Source organism: Ursus arctos, unplaced genomic scaffold (genome assembly GCF_023065955.2).
Source record: "Ursus arctos isolate Adak ecotype North America unplaced genomic scaffold, UrsArc2.0 scaffold_13, whole genome shotgun sequence".
NCBI classification, from domain to species: Eukaryota; Metazoa; Chordata; class Mammalia; order Carnivora; family Ursidae; genus Ursus; species Ursus arctos.
The window spans coordinates 50,887,618-50,909,411 of NW_026622797.1; the positions used below are offsets into that span (position 1 = coordinate 50,887,618).

General features: G+C 38.6%; 1 protein-coding gene and 1 non-coding gene across 2 annotated transcripts in view; one reads left to right on the forward strand and one right to left on the reverse strand.

Moving 5' to 3' along the window:
- The window catches only part of SNX3 (sorting nexin 3), a 40,982-nt gene that overhangs the window by 3,230 nt on the left and 15,958 nt on the right, over positions 1–21,794 (forward strand). The window lies entirely within an intron of this gene.
- Positions 1,703–1,806, reverse strand: LOC113264859 (U6 spliceosomal RNA). The gene has a single exon (XR_003319848.1). It is a non-coding gene; the product is annotated as a U6 spliceosomal RNA (small nuclear RNA).

The window sequence follows — 21,794 nt, forward strand, 5'->3', positions numbered from 1 at the left end:
GTTTTAAGTTTTTATTGTGTTATTCCATGTAGAAAGTTGTGATGTCATTTGGAAGATGGTAAATTTCATATTAAGCCCAAAAATATTTAATAGAATACTTCATATTTTAAGGTAGCATATTTCCTGTGATTGTACTAGTATTTTTCCAGTTTTATTGAGGTATGATTGATACATGATGTATTTAAGGTGTACAGCGTAATGATTTTTTATGTGCATATATTGAGATTATTACCACAGTAAGATTAGCTAACATTCAACTCCTCACATAGTTACAGAAGTAGCCTTTTAAAATTGAGACTTACTAAAACATAAAGCTGAATACTAAAGTTTGCTAAACATTTTATTTAAAGATTTTATTTATTTGAGAGAGAGAGCGAGCGCACGCGCGCGCATGAGCAGGGGGAGGGGCAGAGGGAGAAAGGAGAGAGAGAAGGAGACTCCCTGCTGAGCAGAGAGCCCTATGTAGGACTCCATCCCAGGACCCTGGAATCATGACCTGAGCCAGGCATCCTGATAAACATTTTTTTTTAAGATTTTATGTATTTATTTTAGAGAGAGTGCATGCATGTTGGGGTGGGGGAAGCAGAGGCAGAGGAGAATCTCAGGTAGACTCTATGCTAAGCCTGGAGCCTGATGCAGGGCTCGATCCAAGGACCCTGAAATCAGGACCTGAGCAGAAACCAAGAGTGGATGCTTAACTGACTGTGCCACCCATGTGCCCCAAGTTTGATAAACATTTTGACAAGAAAGATGGTCAGTGAAAGTAGCATCTTAACAGTTTTCCATTCTAAACCTGTATTGGTGATTTTACTCTAGCGAGTCCTCTCATTTTAAATTGGAAGTTACTAATATCCAGATTGGAAACCGAGAAATAAATTCTTAGATTTGCTTTCAGAATTTATAACAACATATTATTAAAAGGCCCAAATATTTTTTTTTATAATAATATTTTAAAGAATCAAGGTATTTTAGTGCCAAAGGACATCTGCAGAGTCTGTGTAGCTTTATCAGCTTGCCATGAGGTGTTGTCTGATGCACATCTTTGCTGGTAGCTACAGCTGACTTCCGCGATCTCCATGAAGGACGGGCGTGTTACTAGCTTTGAAGGTTTTGTTCTTACCTAATCCATGCCTTAAGATGGGGGAGGTAGGCAGTGACAGTTAAAAAGTAGTTCTGCTATATTGGGTTATTAGGGACTGTTCTGTATTGTTCATTTTAGTAGTACTTTAGGGAACCAAGGCACAGACAGTTGTCTCTCACCCAAAGTAAATTATCTGACTGGTGTCAGAGCCGGGGTTAGATTTGAAGTGGTCTGGTTCTGGTTCAGAATTGCTTCACAGCTGCAGTCCACTTAATTTAAAACAGGACATTAAAACCTATGTTTTTATGCCTAGTTTTGGAGCACCCTCAGGTGTCTGAACATTTGAAGGAAATCCCAAAGTTGGTACTCTTGAGACCTGAGTTGACTCTTCAGTAATGCACAGTGGGTAAGATGCCCCCAGGAAAGATGAAAGCTGCAGAGAGCTTGCTATCAAATTCTGTGCTCTGAAGAGATGACCTGAAGAGAACCATTTTGTTGACTGGCTGGCTAGTGATGTTATAAAAGGCAAGCTTTTTTTTCTGTGTGTGTTGAAGCTGAAGAGGGGATTTATCACTTCAGTACTTCTTCTATTCAAGGCACTGTGCTATATATATATATATGAAGAATATGGAACACTTCATGAATTTGCATGTCATCCTTGCGCAGGGGCCATGCTAATCTCTGTATCATTCCAATTTTAGTATATGTGCTGCTGAAGCGAGCACTGCTATATATATAATATCTTTGAGGTAATTAAAGAGAATAGATAATATTCCTGTTTTGCCGATGTAAAAGCTGGGGTCCTTGTTGATCTGATCCTCATTTCTTGTCCCTCCCTCATTATTACTTTATGTTCCAGTCCTATTGAAATACTTGTATCTCCTGAATAAGCTGAATTCTCTTTTATCCAGCCCTCTTGTGTCTACATACTTCTTCTGCCATTAAAAACAGTCTTCCTGGGGTGCCTGGCTAGCTTGGTTGGTGGAGTATGTGATTCTTGATCTTGGGGTTGTGAGTGTGAACCCCACATTGAGTATAGAGATTACTTAAAAAAATAAAATTATTTTTTTTATTTTTTTGAAGATTTTTATTTATTTGTCAGAGAGAGAGAGCATGCAATAGCAGGGAGAGCGGCAGAGGGAGAAGCAGGCTCCCCACTGAGCAAGGAGCCCGATTCAGCACTCAATCCCAGGACCCTGGGATTATGACCTGAGCCAAAAGTAGATGCTTAACAGACTGAGTCACCCAGGCATCCCCAAAAAAATAAAATCTTTAAAAAAAAATAAAACTGTCTTCATTTAGTGGCCTCATCTGGCTGCTGTTACTTGTCCTGCAGGACTTAGCCTTACTATCACCTTTTTTTTTTTAAGATTCTATTTATGTATTTGAGAGAGAGAATGAGTGCGGGGAGGGGCAGAGGAAGAAGTAGATGCCCAGCTGAGCAGGGAGCCCTATGCAGCGCTTTAATCCCAGGACTCTGAGATCATGACCTGCACTGTAGGCAGACTTGTAACTGCCTGAGCCACCCAGGCACCCCCTTACTATCATCTTTTTAGAGATTTTGCTGATCCTTGGAATTTAGACTGGATTTCCTTCCTGTGTACCCTTGTAGCCCTATAAGGATTAAATTTATTTGCTTGTTTGTGGCTTCCGTTAGTTCCTGTATCTTCCACTATAAGCTCCTAGAGACAGGGACTGTCATAATCACCCTTATTCAACACCTGGCACTGCACTTGGCATGTAGTGGACATTATGAGTAAGTGAAGTTTAGGAAGGTTAAGTAACTTGCCCAGAGTCATGGGTATTAAATGGCAAAACTGGGATTTGAATCTACATTTTCTGACCTTCAGAGCTTGTACTGAACATTCTCCTGAGGAGATTTTGAAACCATTTTGATTCTTATTTCATTGGGTAGAGGTGGGATTTGAGAAGTGGTAGTTTATTTATTTTTAAGATTTAGTTTATTTTATTTTGAGAGAGCGAGTAAGGGAGAGAGCATGAGTAGGGAAAGGGGCAGAGGGAGAAGCAGACTCCATACTGAGCAGGAAGCCTAACGCGGGGCTCAGTCCCAGGACCTTGGGATCATGACCTGAGCTGAAGGCAGACGCTTAACCGACTGAGCCACACAGGCATCCCAGGAAATGATAGTTTAAAAAGCACCCTAGCTGGGTGCCTGAGAAGTATGAAAAAAATTTATGGAACCACAGGGGTTGGTAGTTTTGATGGAATTTAAAAAGGCAAATTCCAAGTAAATACATAGAAATAAACAAATCAATCAACCAACCAGAGCAAAACAGCAGATCCTGACAGAGATCTGAGAGCAGAGAGGAAAACCAATGACATTTGCCAAAGACAGAAAACTGTTTTTGGAGGGGAGGCAATTTAGATACTAGCTGAAAGCGTAGCAATGTATATAGCCTAGCTTTTTCAGAAGAAGGGGAAGCATTGACTGTATTCAGCCAAGACAGATCTTTTTGCCCCTTGTTGTACTATCTTTGTCTGTATCCCCATGTAATAATCATGGAGATTATTAAGACAGGAGTCAAAAAAATACAAAATATATATCCATCTAAGAAAGAAATTCCTTTTTTTTTTCCTTAGAGCATGCACATGAGCCAGGGTGTGGAAGCAGAGAGAGAATCTTTCTTTCTTTTTCTTTTTTTTTTTTTTTTTAAGATTTTGTGTATTTATTTGTCAGAGAGAGAGCATAAGCAGGGAGAGAGGCAGGCTCCTTGCTCAAGGAGCCCAATGTGGGACTTGATCCCAGGACCCTGGGACCATGACCCAAGCTGAAGGCAGACACTTAACCAACTCAGCCACCCAGGTGTCCCAGGAGAGAGAGAATCTTAAGCAGGCTCCATACCCAGGGTGGAGCCCAATGTGGGGCTCGTCTCACAACCCTGAGATCATGATGTGAGCTGAAATCAAGAGTTGGATACTTAACTGACTTCAGAGCCACCCAGATGCCCCAAGAAAGAAATTCTTATATTTTGTTAATAATACCCCTCTGTACCTTGAAAGTGGAAAAGGCTAAAGTGTTTAACTTTTAGCAGTCTTGGTGATTCTTTGTAATAGAAAATTTCTGTGTCTTCACCTTCATAATCATGCTTACAAAAAAAAAAAAAAAAAAGATTGAACTGTTGTATTTCGGTTCTTTGATGTTTTACCATATTGTGCTGCTTTCCTGTAAGCAGAGCCAGCAATTTTTTGAACATCAGATAAGAAAGATGGTGTCCAAGAAAAGCAATACTATAATCTTGGTACTGCTATTTACTGATTTCTTAAACGACTTAATGCTTTCAGCCAGAGTTTTACTTCCTTAAGGAAATATTTAGAACCTAGGAATTTTGACGTGGTAGTAAAATGTGACATTTGATGTAACTTTTAAGAAAGGTGTCAACAATTAGGAGACAGTTTGGGCTGTTCACACAGAGACTTCAACAATATTGAGTTTTATTTTTTCATGTGAGAGGTCTCAGAGGCAGTCCTGGGCTGGTATCATGACTTGACTGTCAGCTCCCAGCATCACCTCTATCTTCTAGCTAAGGGGAGAACATATTCCTGCCCCACTGCCCTTTCCCTCAAAGGAAGCTGGGAAATGTAGTCACATCTTCAGCCGTGTGAAGAAAGGAAGAACAGACACTGTTCTTTGCTTTACCACAATAGCAAAGAAGTAATTGGTATCAGCCCTTCTAGGGTGTGGCTTTAGCAACATTCTGATCATCTCTCTTAATTCTTTTTTGCTGATGCCTGATATTTCAAACTTTAGAGAAAGGTCATTTGATTGGCAAGAAATAAAATTGAGTTCTCATTAGTTCTGACAATCTTTTTTTTATTTTTTTTAAATTTTTTTAAAAGATTTTATTTATTTATTCGACAGAGATAGAGACAGCCAGCTAGAAAGGGAACACAAGCAGGGGGAGTGGGAGAGGAAGAAGCAGGCTCATACCGGAGGAGCCTGATGTCGGGCTCAATCCCATAACGCCGGGATCACGCCCTGAGCCGAAGGCAGATGCTTAACCGCTGTGCCACCCAGGCGCCCCTGACAATCTTTTTTTTTTAAAGGTTTTTATTTATTTGAGAGAGAGAGGGTGAGCACGAGCAGGGGAAGGGGGGGTGGGAGAGGAAGAAGCAGACTACCCACTGAGCAGAGAGCCTTATATGGGGCTTGATCCCAGGACCTGACCTGAGCCAAAGGTAGATGCTTAACCAACTGAACCACCCAGGTGCCCCAGTTTTGGCAGTCTTAAATGTGAATGAGTTTCGATTTCTTCCTGAGAATTAATTTTGATGAATTGAGAAAAGAGACGATCATGAAGACATGGCATGTCTGATAGGGGTGTACCGTGGGATTGGGGTTGGATTGGAGGTGTTGGAAATACATGATCTTTTTTTCTTTTTTTTCTTCAATGGCTCTTTAAAATTATGGAGGCAGTTTTACTTAGGACCAGCATTTTAGTTAATGGTATTGAATGATGGAGTATAAAATTTGAGCCACCAAAATAAGTGAGATCAGTGTCTTACCAGAGAATCATAGAAAACTTAAAATAATTTTTATAAAATTACATTGTGTCTAACAATATTGGAATGGGCACTTCCTAATTCTTTGCTCTCTAGACTTTGATTTTATCAGTGATGTAGCATCTTTGTTTGCTTGGCAGTCCTTAAATTATTTCCAGACCTGCTGCTCGTTTTGGGGTTTTTTTGTTTTGTTTGGTTTTGTTTTGTTTTTTGTTTGCTTTCTGTTTTTTTCCCACTCCTGCCTTGTGGGATGAGTTTCTCTGTTCCATAGTAAATTTGGGAATTCTAATCCATACAGAGGAAGAAGGGAGTCTCAAATCTCCCCTGTTTATGTCCAGTTCTTTGCATCTCACTCCTCTTTTGCCTTGACATTATTCGTTAATGTTGAAGTGAAAACAGCAGTGGATAAAAGTCTTTTTGGCTAGGCGTATATTATGTATTGTCAGGCTTTTATTTAAATTTACACCCAGGGGTGCCTGGGTAGCTCAGTTCGTTGAGCCTGACCCTTGGTTTCAGCTCAGGTCATGATCTCAGGGTTGTTGGATTGAGCCCTGTCCGGCTCTGTGCTCAGCAGAGTCTGCCGGAGATTCTCTCCCTCTCTCTCTTAAGCTCTCTCTTGTGTGAGCACGCTCTCTCTCAAATAAATAAAATCTTAAATAAATAAATTTATACCCAGAGATTCCCCCCCCCATATTGTGTAACTGAGAACATTTTTTTCAGGTTTATTTATTTAGAGAGAGAGCACGAGTGGGGAAGGAACAAAGGGAGAGAGAGAGAGGGAGAGACTCGAAGCAGACTCCCTAGGACACGGGGCTTGATCTCACTGCCCTGAGATCATAACCTGAGCTGAAATCAAGAGTCAGAAGCCCAACCAATTGAGCCACCCAGGCACCCCACGGAGGACATTATTAAGACACTAATAGATCTAGAGCAGGAGTGAACAAGCTGTGGGCTTCCCTGTTTTTGTAGTTTTATTGGAAGACTTCCAAAACTTAAGGCAATAAATTTGTGTTTTAAGCTACTAAGTTGGTGATAATTTGTTACAGCAGCAATAGGAAATTAATAAAAATGACCATACCCCTGTACTAAAAATCATTTCTGGGGCTCCTGAGTGGCTCAGACGGTTGAGCGTCTGCCTTCGGCTCAGGTCATGATCCCAGGGTCCTGGTATCGAGCACTGCCTCAAGCTCCCTGCTCAGCGAGGAGTCTGCTTCTCCCTCCCCCTGCCCTTGTGCTCTTGTTTGCTCTCCCCCTCTCAAATAAAATCATTTTAAAAAACGGAGTATAAGAGAAAGAACACATAATCTTTGATACAGTTGTTTATCTTTGCTGTTGTGATCTGGTGCTCTTGTATGAGAGGGGGCCAACTTCTGAGACTAGACAGGTGTAAAATTATGAGTACTGTGTGATGAATACTGTAGATTATTGGCTCTTGGTTAAAATTCAACTTAGAAAAGGTGTTATTCTTTATTATTAGGCCTCTGACCCTCCATAATTCCAGGCAAGGTCTTGGAAGCAATAGTATCTTCCATTCATTGCACACATCAGGAAAAAAGAACTTTGAGTTCTGCATCTTGTGATTCTAGGTCTCAAAGTCTAAAATATGTAAGTATTTGAAGCAATAAATGTATAACTACACAATTTCTTCTGATGTTACAATTTTTTTTTCTTGGTTTCTATTTTGGAAAGAAACCTGCACATTAGCTAGAGGCATTTATTTATAATGAGCAGGAACAGTTCTTTTAAAATATCCAGATCCATTTGTGACAGGATAGATTTTAAAAATCCAACCTAAAAGGCTATGAGGTATATAAACTATATGTATCAGATACGTGAGGCACCCAGAACTTATATATGAAGAGAGTTCAAGAGTGTCAAAACCAAGGAAGCATTGTAGAAGAAGGATTCTGATTATAAAATCTGGTAAAACATTCTTAAAATTAAGAAAGGATTTGTAGGTTGGAGTAGGCTATTAGTTATGAGTATTGTTCAGTGGCTTATTTAGATATGTTCTTTGATTTGTTTTATCAATATGTTCTTTGCTAATCAATATGTTCTTTGATTTGCTTCTCTCTACAACTTTTGATATGCCTTTGTCTAAAACTGTGCTAATATAGTAGCCATTAGCCATGTGAGGCTATTTAAATTGAAGTGTTAGATTCAAACTACCAGACATCTATTTGTCTAGTTTCCTTAGAATTAAAGTTGACTTGTTTGACTTGTCTTTAGTTCATTATGAGTGATAATTGAGCTTGAATATACAGGATGTGTCATATATAAAGAGACCATTGTATGTAGGGCTTTTTCTCTTGAGTTTCTGTAACCTTTTTGCTCCATCTCACTGTGTTTCCAGTCATTGGTCACTCGCAGTCTGTTCACTGTTACCCCTGGGCCAAACTCCCAAGCATGCACTGACACACACCCTGTTCTCTGCTGATTAAGATAGAGAAAATTTCTTAATCCAGTCAAAGGTTAGAGATTTATTTTTCTTGTAGGATAATTTTATTACATCACGAAATTGAGCACAAGTTTTTAAACTATAGTTAAACTATTGCTTAACCAAAGAGAACTGGGATGAGATAAATGGTGCCTTTCAGAGTGTATAGAATCTTACTTCTCTTCAGTCCTGTACAGGTCCGACAGATTGCAGTTATAGTTGCTTTCAAGTCTTTTGAGACCACTGGGCCTTCCCATGGTATTAGGTCAGGCCCCTGAAGTAATTTCCTCTTCTCCAGTGAAGTTGGGTCTCTTATAGGCCTTGCTGTGGCCAGTAAAAGAGGAAATGCTTCCCAAAATACCTTCCTGCCCCACTTCCTCAAGGGTTCTTTATAAAGGCCTCAAAAAAATCTGTTAGATTAAAACGTTGAAGTCTTACGGCTAAATTCTCGTGTAAGCAAACGAAAAGCACCTCAGCAGTGGATATTAAATTTAGATTGTAAAGCACTTTGATAAGTGTTGTCCCTCAGTTTACACATTAATATATTCTTTCCGTAAACACTTGAAGTTGGTGAGGAGTCAGGGTTGGCTGCAAAGGGTCGAACAAGCTGCAAAACAAAACAGCTTCAGTTATAGAGTCATTGAAATGTCCTAGAGCACTTCCATTTTTATAACTTCCTAACTTAAATTCTTGGTTGTTGAACAAGTCAACTTGTTATAAAGATTGTTTGAATTGTTGCAACACTTTCTTTGGCAGTTTTTGATGGCTGGTGTTTCTGATTAGTGTTGTCCTAGTCGCGCCTGACTTCATTGAAAGAGCAGTTTCTTATCAGTATCATGCCGTTTCAGAGACATCTTGGCAGTTTTTTGCTATCAGTATTGCCAGAAATTCTGTGTTCTGTGTCAGAATGTACAGAGAAATTTTGTTCTTTTAATTTATAGTTGCTATTATTTATTACTATTAATTCCTACACTTACCCTGATACTACATTTTGTTTCCTCCATCATTCCCTGTGTAGGGCTCCTTACCCCTGCCCCACTGACAGACGTCATTTTCTTGTTGGGTTTTGACTGCTATGTTTATCGTATTCAAGTTTCATTCTCAAGGAACCTTTCCTTTAAGTTGGGCTGAGCATCTGGGGCTTTCTTTCCCTATCCAGTGATGGTAGAAAAGAACTGAAAACAGACTTGAGTATTGTATGTGTGAGGGGTGCTGGGGGGAGGTTGTAGCAGAGGAGCAAAACTATTAGCCACTTACATAGCATCGATTTCCATTCTTTCAGAACCTCCATTAAGTTTTTGTTCTTTGGGAAATAGTTTAACAGATAAATTATGAACTTGAATTCATATCCCAGTTTGCCCAGCCTATTGGGTACCCTTGGACAATTAACCCCTCTGAACCTGTTGTCTATGCTAAAGATGACAGTGTTACTCGTTTCCTTAGAGTTACGTGAGAATTAAATAATGGACTTTAAATACTATGTCATTTGAATGTCTAGGTGGCTCAGTCAGTTAAGCATCTGACTCTTGATCTCAGCTCAGGTCTTGATCTCAGGGTTGTGAGTTCAAGCCCTTCATTGGGCTCCATGCTGGGCCTGTAGCCTACTTTAAAAAAAAATTCCTATCTCATTTATTTAATATTAGCTGTTGCTATTATTTAATTACTGAGTTGGCTCTAGCTTTCTGTTGCACTATCAAAAAAGAGAAGGAGGCACCTGACTGGTTCTGTCAGCAGAGCATGTGACTCTTGATCTCAGGATTGTGAGTTTGAGCCCCACTTTGGAGGTAGAGGTTACTTTAAAAAGAGAGAAAAGAAAGTACTGGTTTCAGTAAATGATTGGTTTTCTGACATAAATTACCACGCCTTCATTTTTTTCTCCCAAATTCTCTGATATATCATTGAAATGTTCTTAAGGAAAAGTCAAAACTTTATAAAATCTCTTATATTATTATAGAGTATATTATTTAAATATGACAATGGATGGTAGTGATGGTTGCACAGCAGTGTGGATGTACTTAATGCTTCAGAATTCTGTACACTTAAAAATGTATACTCTGTAATATAAAATGGTAAATTTTATGTTATGTGTGTTTTATCACTATAAAAAAAACATGGAAACACGAATAATGGAGGAGGAGCAGTTTAAGTTAATAAAGTCTTTTCTTTCAAGTTACCAAAGCAGGGTTGGAAAGCAGTTCTTCATGCCCTTCTAACAAGAATCTCAGTCCTTACCCATTTATCTTGTCTTCAAGTGTATGTTAGAGGTGCCAGGGTGGCTCAGTTGGTTAAGTGACTGACTCTTAGTTTCAGCCCAGGTCATGATCCCCAGGTTGTGGGATCCAGCTCTATGCTCAGCACAAAGTCTGCTTCGGATTCTCTCTCCCACTCCCTCTTTTTCCCCCCTCTGCCCCTCCCCCTACTCACATGTGCCCTCTCTTGCTCTCTAAAAATAAATAAAATCTTTAAAAAAAAGTTTTTTTTAAAGTCTGTTTTATCTGTTATTAATATAGTCACTCCAGCTTTTTTGTGGTTACTTATAACCTTTCACTTTTAACCTGTTTTTGGTTTTGAATGTTTAATGTGTCTCTTGTGGACAGGATGAAATGGTATCCTTTTTTTAAATCCAGGCTGACGATCTCTGTCTTTTGATTGAAGTGTTTGTTTTATGTTTAATGAAATTATTGGTATGATGGGTTTATTTCTGCCATTCGGTACTTTTTTCTTTTTTTAAGTTTTATTTTAATTCCAATTAGTTAATGTACAGTGTTATATTGGTTTCAGGTATGCAACATAGTGATTGAACACTTCCATACAACACCCAGTGCTCATCACAAGTGCACTTCTTTTTTATTTAATTTCATTTATTTATTTTTAAGATTTACTTATTTATTTTACTTATTTATTTTAGAGAGAGAGCGAGCGCACAAGCAGAACAGACATAGGGGGTGGGAGGGAGAATCTCAAGCAAACTCCGTTCTGAGAGCAGAGCCCAACACAGGCCTTGATCTCACAACCCTGAGATCACGACCTGAGCCATAACCAAGAGTCAGACTTTTAACTGACTGTGCTGCCCAGGTGCCCCTTTTATTTTTTTATTTTTCTGAGAGAGAGAGAAAGCATGAACTGGGCAGGAGGGGCAGAAGGAGAGGAAGAGAGAGAATCTCAGACAGGTTCCATGCCCAGCACAGGGCTTGACTCACAACCCTGAGGTCGTTACCTGAGCCAAAATCAAGAGTCAGATGCTTAACCGACTGAGCCACCCAGGTGCCCCACAGGTGCACTTCTTAATACTTATTTATTATATCTCATTTTTGTTTTTCTATTCCTCTTTTTGTTTTTTTTTAATAGATATTTTTTAGCATACCATTTTAATTCCTAAGACCTTTTAAAATTCTTCTTAAAATTATTAGTGCTTGATCTAGGAATTACAATGACTCAGCCTTTCATAGTGTAACTCACTTTAATGCTAACTTAATTCCAGAAAAATACAGAAACTTTACTCCAAATACATCCAGTTCCTCCCCCTTCCTTTGTTTTATATTGTCATGTGTATTATATTTTTACATGGTACAGGGATAACAATAAAGGTTTATAACTGTTTTATGCAGTTCTTTTTAACCGTCTAAGAGAGGAGAAAAACCCATGTATACATTTACCTGTGTAATTACCTTTATTGCTGCTCTTATTTCTTCGTGTGGATCCCAGTAACCATCTGTTGTCATTTCTTTTGAGCCTGAAGGGCTGGCTGGCTTGCTTGCTTTGTTTCTTAAAGATTTTTATTTATTTGAGAGAGAAAGAGATAGTGAGAGAGAGCACGAGTGGGGAGGAGAGGGAGAAGCGGGCTCCCTGCAGCCACCCAGGTGCCCCTGAAGGGCTTTCTTTAATATTTCTTGTAAGGCAGATCTGCTTACTATAAATTCTTGCAGTCTTGTTCATGTGGGAATGGCTTATTCCATATGTATGTATGTATTTATTAAGTAGGTTCCATGCACAGTCTGGAGCCCAACATGGGGCTTGAACTCACAACCCTGAGATCCAGACCTGAGCTGAGATCAAGAGTTGGATACTTAACCGACTGGGCCACCCAAGTGCCCCTTCTCTTTATTTTTGAAGGATAGTTTTGCTGGATATATTAGTTTTCTATTACTGCATTAAAAATTATCATAAATGTAGCACCTTTGAGTACTACCTCACCAGTTTCTGAAAGTCAGAAATCTGGGCTTGGCTTAGCCGGACCCTTTTGCTCAGGTCTTAAGATCTACAGTCAAGGTTTGATCAGGGTTGTGGTCTCATGTGAGGCCTGGATTCTTTCTAGGCTTACATTGTTGTTGGGAGAATTCATTTTCTTGTAGCTATGAAATTTATAGTGGCCTTCCTCTTCAAGGCCAGTGGGAAAAAATCTTGATTTCAGGGGAACTGAAGTCCTCTTTTTAAGGAGCTCACCTGATTTAAGTCAAGTCCACTCAAAAAAATCTCTTTTGATGAACTCAAAGACTGATTAGGGACTTTATCTGCAAAAGTCCTTCATCTTTGCCATATAATGTAACTTAATCATGAAAGTGACATCCATCAGGGCGTCTGGGTGGCTCAGTCGTTAAGCGTCTGCTTTTGACTCAGGGCATGATCCCAGAGTTCTGGGATCGAGCCCCACGTCAGGCTTTTCTTCCGCTGGGAGACTGCTTCTTCCTCTTCTACTCCCCCTGCTTGTGTTCCCTCTCTCGCTGGCTGTCTCTCTGTCAAATAAATAAATAAAATCTTAAAAAGAAAAAGGGACATCCATCATATTTGTAGGCCTCACCCACGCTCATATGGGAGGTGTGTACACCAGGGGTGGGAATGGGGGGGTACATATCAGATTTTTGTCTACCACTGAATATAGACTTTGTTGTATTTTCTTTCAGCTTTCTGAATATTCCATTGCTTCCTAGTTTCTGTTGTTTGGGGGAGAAGTCAGCTGTTAATTTTATTGCGTGTCTCCCTATATGTGATGAGTCATTTTTCTCTTGCCATTTTCAAGATTTTTGCATTCTACCTTTTTTTGAGGTTTTATATTTTGAAGAGGTCTTACTAATATTATTATGCTTTTAATGTTAATTTATGTGTGCTCAGAAGCACTTCTTGTGCAATGTTTAAATGTTTTTAAAGGCCTCTTTATCGAATATTACTTAGCTTCTTGCACATAGTAGTTGTTTAGGTATTTATTAACTGCCTAGTAGAGTTTTTAAAGCTTTAGGTCAGGTACTGTAAGCATAGTATGCCTTAAGAGCATGAACTTTAAACTTGAAAAACACTCTCTCTGCCTAGTTGTATGCATGTGACCCTGAGCAAGTTACCTCACTCCACTTTTCGAGTTTCTTCAGCCATAAAATGAAACTTCAGAGGATTAAATGTGACATGTGGCTATACTACCCAAAGCAGTGTACACATTTACCGCAATCCCTATCAAAATACCACCAGCATTTTTCACAGAGCTAGAACAAACAATCCTAAAATGTGTATGGAACTGCAGAAGACTGAACAGCCAAAGCAGTCCCTAAAAAAGAAAAACAAAACTGGAAGCATCACGATTCTGGACTTCAAGCTATATTACAAAGCTGTAGTCATCAGGACAGTATGGTACTGGCATAAAAACAGACACATAGACCAGTGGAACAGAACAGAAAACCTAGAAATGGACCCACAATTATATGGTCAACTAATCTTCAACAAAAGATAGAATATACAATGGAAAAAGACAATTTCTTCCACAAATAGTGTTAGAAAGACTAGACAGCAACATACAGAAGAATGAAACTGGACCACTTTTTTACACCATAATAAATACAAAATAAATTCAAAATGGATGAAAGAGCTAAATGTGAGAGAGGAAACCATCAAAATCCTAGAGGACACAGGCAGCAACCTCTTTGATGGCTATAGCAGCTTCTTACTAGACACATCTCTGGAGGCAAGGGAAACAAAAGCAAAAATGAACTATTGGGACTTCATCAAGATAAAAAGCTTCTGCACAGTGAAGGAACTAATCAACAAAACTAAAAGCTAACCTATGGAATGGGAGAAGATATTTGCAAATAACATGTCTGATAAATGGTTAGTATCTAAAACATATGAAGAACTTATCAAATTCAATACCCAAAAAACCCCAGATAATCCCAGTTAAGAAATGGGCAGAAGACATGAATAGACACTTTACCAAAGAAGACATCCATATGGCTAACCGACACATGAAAAGATGCTCAACATCACTGATCATCAAGGAAATACAAATCAAAACCACGTTGAGATACCACCTCACACCTGTCAGAATGGCTGAAATTAACAACACAGGAAACACAGGTTCTGGCAAAGATGTGGAGAAAGGGGAACCCTCTTACACTGTTGGTGGGCATGCAAACTGGTACAGCCACTCTGGAGCACAGTAGGGAGGTTCCTCAAAAAGTTAAAAATAGAAACTACTCTACGATCCAGTAATCGCATTACTAGGTATTTACCCAAAGGATACAAAAATACTGATTTGAGGGGTACCTGCACCCTGATGTTTATATTAGCATTATCAACAATAGCCAAACTATGGAGAGAGCCCAAATATCCATTGACTGATGAATGAATAAAGAAGTGGTGTGTGTGTGTACACACACACACACACACACACACACACAAAACAATGGAGTATTACTTAGGCATCAAAAAGAATGAAATCTTGCCATTTGCAATTTCGTGGGTAGAGCTAGAATGTATTATGCTAAGTAAAATAAGTCAGAAAAAGGCAAATACTGTATGATTTCACTCATATGTGGAATTTAAGAAACAAAACAGGTGAACATATGGGAAGGGGGACCAAAAAAATAGAGAGGGAAACAAACCATAAGAGACTCTTAAGGATAGAGAACAAACTGAGGGTTGATGGAGGGAGGTTGGTGGGGGGTGGGCTAAATGGTGGTGGGTATTGAGGGCACTTGTTATGATGAGCACTGGGTGTTGTATGTAAATGATGAATCACTGAATTCTTCTGAAACCAATATTGCACTGTATGTTACCTAACTAGAATTTAAGTAAAAATTTGAAAAAAAAAAAAAAATGTAGCATGGTAGTTGCCCTATACTCGATATTCAGTGATAATATGTGTGAAGTAATAATAGTTCCTCTTTAATTATTGAGGTAAATGGCAGTATCTTCATTTTAAAGATGATGCAACTCAGATTTAGAGAGGGAAAGTAACTTTTTTTTGAAGATTGATTTATTTTAGAGAGAGAGCGAGAGCCGAGGAAGGATAGAGGGAGAGGAAGAGAAGCAGACTCCTCGCTGAGCAGAGCCTGATGCAGGGCTTGATCGCAGCACCCTAAGATTGGGCCTGAGCAGAAACCAGGAGTCAAATGTTCAACCTCCTGAGCCACCCAGGTGCCTCAGAAAATTTTTTAATTAGTCTTAAAGCCTCTAAGCCTAAAAGGTTGCACATACATGTCTTTATCATAATAATGGACTCCTGAGATTTTGTACTGTCTTACAGAAGGGGCCCATGGTATTCTAGTATCCTTAATTTCTCTCTCCTTATTCTTTTTTTTTTTTTTTTTTTAAAGATCTCTTATTTATCCATTCGACAGAGACAGCCAGCGAGAGAGGGAACACAAGCAGGGGGAGTGGGAGAGGAAGAAGCAGGCCCATAGCGGAGGAGCCCGACGTGGGGCTCGATCCCACAACGCCGGGATCACGCCCTGAGCCGAAGGCAGACGCTTAACCGCTGTGCCACCCAGGCGCCCCTCTCTCCTTATTCTTATCTATCTTTGTCTATATGAAGTCTGCTAATCAGGGACCATGTCAGTGTATTTAGTCAGTGTTTGTAGTAGATTCTCAGTATTTTTATTCTGTATAGTTCTTAGCATTCTAAGTAACATCAGTGGCTTATGAGACTTCATAATTAATATTTATAAGTGTCATGACTTAAAATATATTATTTACTACACTTCCAAATAGTTTGGGGGCTAGAGCTTAAGGATCTGGAATGATTTCCTTTTCTTACAAACTTTACAATTCAGAGGAGAGGGCAAGGGAGGGAAAGTATGAGGAGAAAAGAGGCTAGACTAAGTACTCAGAAATGAACTTAAAGTATGAGGGACAGAACCCAGAATACCCTGCTCTCCAGCCCCACCACAAACACTGATGATACCTAACAGTTAAAGAGAGTATGCTGGCAGGAAATTTTTTTGAATTACACTGACTTAATTATTAATGTATTGAAATCTTTGATGACAAGTTACAACTCGTATGACCTGTGCTTTTTCTAACAGTTTATTATGAGGGTTCTTAAGAGAATTACTGTTTCTAATAAAAGGATTTTGTGTTAGTGAGTTGAGTACTTTTGGGTAATAAGAACAAGAATCACTCTTTGTGGGGCTTTATGGAAGGAAGAAAGTATTGTAATCACACTGCTGGTCAGTCTGTAAATTTAAAGCATGCATGTATGTAGTAGTTAATATCATTGTCTAGTTGGTGTTATTAGAGCCAGTCCCTCTCACAAGAAGAGAAAGGGGTTTATGAATAAGCATCACTCACGTCTTAAAGAATTAAGACTCATTAAATATCCTTTTTCATGTTTTCATGTTCCAGGTAATATTCCGTTCTTTGAAGAAACACCTCAGTTTCATTCTTTTGTAATGTATGTGGCAAATTATTTCATACTCTGTTTTTAGAGGTTTATCAAGTTAGTGCAGAGAAAGCAACTTAATCTTAAATTACAGCTTATTTTAGGACCTTGCTTTTGTTTAGAGTAGAAAAATTTCAGTTCATTTTATCACCTGCTTAAATTATGGAAGAACACTTCCATAATTGAATAATCGATAATCAATGAACTATATAGATTTTCTGAGAACCTGAGCTGCTCAGACATAGTCAAGAGCTAATAAGGAAACAAGTGAACAGCAAAGGGTTAAAAATAAAGTTTATATTCTTGTTAGGTACCACGTTTTTATATGTGAAATATTGTCCTATCAGTATGCTTGTTTAGCCCAGTTCCACCAAAGTCAGGTTACTGATTCGTTACTTGTTACTGTATAACAGACAACCCCAAAAGTTGGTGGCTTAAAACAACTAACATTCACTTTATCACAACTCTGCAGTTTGGTCAAGTCTTAGAAGGAACAGCTTATCTCGGTTTTCCTTGGTATCTGCTGGAGCACCTTGACTGGGGCTGGAGGATTTATTTCCAAGATGATTCAGTCATATGGCTGGCTGGCAGGTTGTGCTGGCACCAACTGGGAGTTCAGCTGGGGCTATTGATGAGGTCCTGAGTGTTCCTTCATGTGGATAGCTAGACTTCTGACAGAATGGTGTCCGGGTCCCAAGAGAGGATGTCTTTTTATGAACAGATGTTCCAAGAGGACAAGCCTCAGTTCACAGTCGTCAGAGTGGTTACGTGGCCAAGTAGATAGGGGAGAGGATACAGAAAGCACAACTTACTGCGGGTAACCAAAGTGATAGCCTCCTACAGTTCTGTACCTGCTCAGTCTGTAGTGAAGTAGCCGCCCTGGAGGCCGTTCTGAAGCCTTAACATTCATAGCCTTTGGCTCAGTAATTTCACCTTTAAGGGGTTGTCTTAAGGAAAGTATATACATTTCCCTGGATCTGTATCAAGTCTTCATCTAACTCTCATTCAGAGGATTTTGCCGAGGGTGAGGTAGCTGGTTAACGCAAGAGTTGGGATTAAAACCAGATTGTCTGGTTCCAGAGCTGTGTGCTTAATCACTGTATTATACCACCTCTCATGTAGATGTATAATCATGTTAATGATACAGATGAGCAGCTCATAACATATTTAATAAAAATAGAAGTTGTATATATAAAAGTCTGAAAGGATATATATCAAAATGAAATATCTACAAAGGAATGTGTATTACTGTTCTAGTTTTTTTAATCGTAAGGAAAGTTTTTATGAGCCTACCATGCAAACTTAACCTAATATGTTCTTCATATGTATTTTTTTTAAAGATTTTTTTAATTTTTAAGTAATCCGCACCCAACTTAGGGCTTGAACTCACAACCCCAGGATCGAGTTGCATGTTCCACTGACTGACCCAGCCAGGCACCCCTTGGATCTATTTTATTTCTACTCTACTTCTTTAATCCCTCCCTACCCTCCAGTTTCGTGCTATACATCTCTCTTGAGGAGGAGATCCTTTTTAGATCCCTGTAGTCTATATGTGCCTGATACTGCATATATAGAAGCTTAGAATACACTTACTGAGTAGTTTCTTAACTAAACTGATATTCTTCTGCTGGTTTCCACATTATAGTTTTACCTACAATGACTTTGCATCCATTTCTAGTTATTCTCATAAGGGTTAGTTCCAAATCACTATCCTTCGGGACGGATTGCTTAGCTCACCTACCCTGTTTCACTGTTAGTAGGTCTAGGACAGTGGTTCAAGGGCAGTGATTCTCAACCCTGGCTGGACCTTAGAATTACCTAAAAACACTAATGTTTGGTCGGGTTCCACCTCAGACTAATTTGAATGAGATTCTGTAGGTGGTGGCACTTGGGATGTATGGGAATGGCTCTTGAGACAATTCTCACCATGAGGCAAGTTAGGAAGATACAGAAAATAGTTTTGCACTTTTAAAGTAGTTCAGAAAAGGTCGTAGTCTATTAAGCAGTTTTCTTTCAGAAGTCTATATGGGATTACATAAACATTCATGAACTATTAGGAACAAATTTTTCTTTACAGAATTATTACTGCAGTTTCCTTAAAGGTGAGAACCTTGCATGAGCTCACAAATGCGTCTTGTTGCCAGTTCACAAATGAAGAATATGGTCAAAGTAGGAAAAGTATATGGAATTACTTGATTTATGCATTAAAACAGTCTAGATAATTTCTTCTCTACTGTTTCGGGTATTACGCCGTAAAGGATACTTCTTTCATGTTGTACACCTAAAACTAATGTCATATTGTATGTCAACTATACTTCAATTTTTTTTTTTAAAAAGGATACTTCTTTTAACATAATGGGAAATTGTATCAGTGGAAGGCCATGTCCTTATTTATTTTTTTTTTTTTTTAAGAAAGAAACTTAACTAAATACCTTGGCTTACTGACAATCTACATTTCAAAGGTTCTCTGGACTAAAAGCTTATTCTTCATTTAAATGACTTCTCCGCAGCCATATTTAGAGTTCATCGAGGTTATAAACCATATCTCCAGTTATTCATGCTGTTCCAGATTGGGTAAACCAAGTATCAAAAGTACTGACGGGCGAGGTAATAGCTTAAGCACTTCTCAGCTTATCCTTTATCTCTAGATGTAGATATTTGGAGAAATGCAGCCGTTTAATGAGAACCAGAGTGAGGCATCCATTTACATCTCTTAGGATTGGTTAAATAGAGTGTGGTCTACTGAGTATACTTTTGATGTTGTTGCCAGTCTCTTTTTTCAAATGTATACATGACACTATCTGAAGAAATACTAGAAACACCTAGTAAACATTTTTTCTAATATCTATTGTTAAGGTATATTCAGGTGATCACATTTTGAGGCTTGGTTTTCTATTTGGCTGCCAGTGATAATCAGGTTACATATAGGGTATCTGTGAGCCGCTGACTTTAATAGGTCAGCCTGTGTAAGTGTGTAAGACCCAGCTTTTTGGAGACCAGTGTGACAGTTTCCTCTGCTTTAACGTGAAGGGAGCACTTATTTTAGAGGTCTATCCCATGGTTTCAGAAATCTGTTCTATAGTATATAATATCTATTAAGATTCCCGATGATTTTACTCTGTGTGATTAGTAATACCTTCTGGGAAATGGCTTATTTCTCTTTTATATAATGGTAGGGTTTTTAAAAATTTTATATTTGCGTATAGTTGACACAGTGTTATATTAGTTTCATGTGTACAGCATAATGATTCAGTGTGTCTATAGGTTATGCCATGCTCACCACTAAATAGCAGTTTTAGAGTACAGGCATACAGACATCTCCTAACACTTCATCCCTTTGGAGTTTTGTTTCTGGTATATTATTGTAACATAAAAAAATAATAATGCTGAGTAGTTTTCTTCAAGGTTTTAGTCTTGCTCTTTGAATTTTCTGAATATCCCAGGTATCTTGTGTAATTAGTCCATTACCTTTTCATGTGGTCTGCAAAATACATTCTCCTCTTGCAAATGAAAAGGCAAGATACACAGAAAAGCTTGAGATATCTCCTAAGGCAAGTACAAATATCCATGGCCTCATTTTAGCCAAATAGACTATCAATCCTCTACTGAATCTGTTTACTAAATCAAATTGTGAACAAAATGTACTTAACATATCTATATGTTGATACTGCTATTTGGTAGTGCAATAAGCTAGTCTCCTCATGGTTCAAGTCAGGCAAATAACTTCATCTAAAAATGTGAATTTCTCCAAGAAGCAGAATTCATTCTGTGCTCTGACGGTTCTATAAGCTTTAAATTTAGGTGGATAAATTCCAAATGGCACTAAATTTTATTATGACAGCAAGTACAAGAATAAGGAAAAAAGACTTACTGTAAAGAGGAAAAAACTTTATATTGGAGAAATCTGGCTGACTTAACCTTAATCAAGTGATCCAATAATAGGAGAAACTGTCATGTCTTTCTGATGTGATGTACTGAGAAGGCTTCAACATTCCTGCCATTAAGAACATTCCTGCCAGAGGGTTGCCTGGGTGGCTCAGTCGTTAAACGTCTGCCTTCGGCTCAGGGTCTGATCCCAGAGTTCTGGGATCGAGCCCCACATTGGGCTCCTCCGCTGGGAGCCTGCTTCTTCCTCTCCCACTCCCCCTGACTTTGTTCCCCCTCTCGCTGGCTGTCTCTCTCTCTGTGTCAAATAAATAAATAAGATCTTTAAAAAAAAAAAGAAAGAACATTCCTGCCAAAAACGCAGGACATGAAACTGGTCAGGAGGAAACAGACAAACTCAAATGTATAATGTATCTCAAATATCTGGCCTTCAGTGTTTAAAATTGTCAGTGTCTTGACTGGTAAAACATCAGGAAGACTGTTCTGAATTGAAGGAAATTAAAGACACAAGGCAGAGCTTGATTCTTAATTGGATTCCAATTTTTAAAAAGTTTTAAAGGGACAACTGTTAAAGTTGAATATGGACCGCTTATCAGTGTTAAGGTCCTGTACTTGGTCCTTGACCTGTGGTTATATAAGAGACTGTTCTTAGGGACTGCACACCGAGGTGCTTAGTGGGTTATGGTATCTGCAGTTTACTCTCAAAGGGGTCAGCAAAAATAACTGCGTGTAGGAGATTGAGAAAGCAAATATAACAATAATGACAATTGGTTGAAGATAAAGGAGAGTATTATAATATTAGAACTTTGTTGCTGAGTTTTTAAAACATACAAAAGGGGTAATGTAAGAAAAAACAACTCAGACTTCCTATGCAGTTTGTTGGGTGCTAGGTACAGTTCTAGCATGTATATATATATTACCTCATTTCATCATTACAACAACTATAGAAGAGATGAGTATAAGAACATGGTCTTCCAGAACCATACATCTAATTTATTTCAAAATATTTATCCCTTGAATGATTTCCCAAGCAGTAGAAGAGATTATTTGGGCTCGTTCAACTTCTAAACCATCTATTTTGATATACTTTCATACTATTATCCCCAGTTTATAGATGAGCAAATTGAAAAATAGATTAACTAGCCCAAGTCATACAGCTAAGTGACAATGCTGGAATTTGAACGTAGACAGAGACTGAGCTCCTAACCGCTGTTGTAATATAGAATATT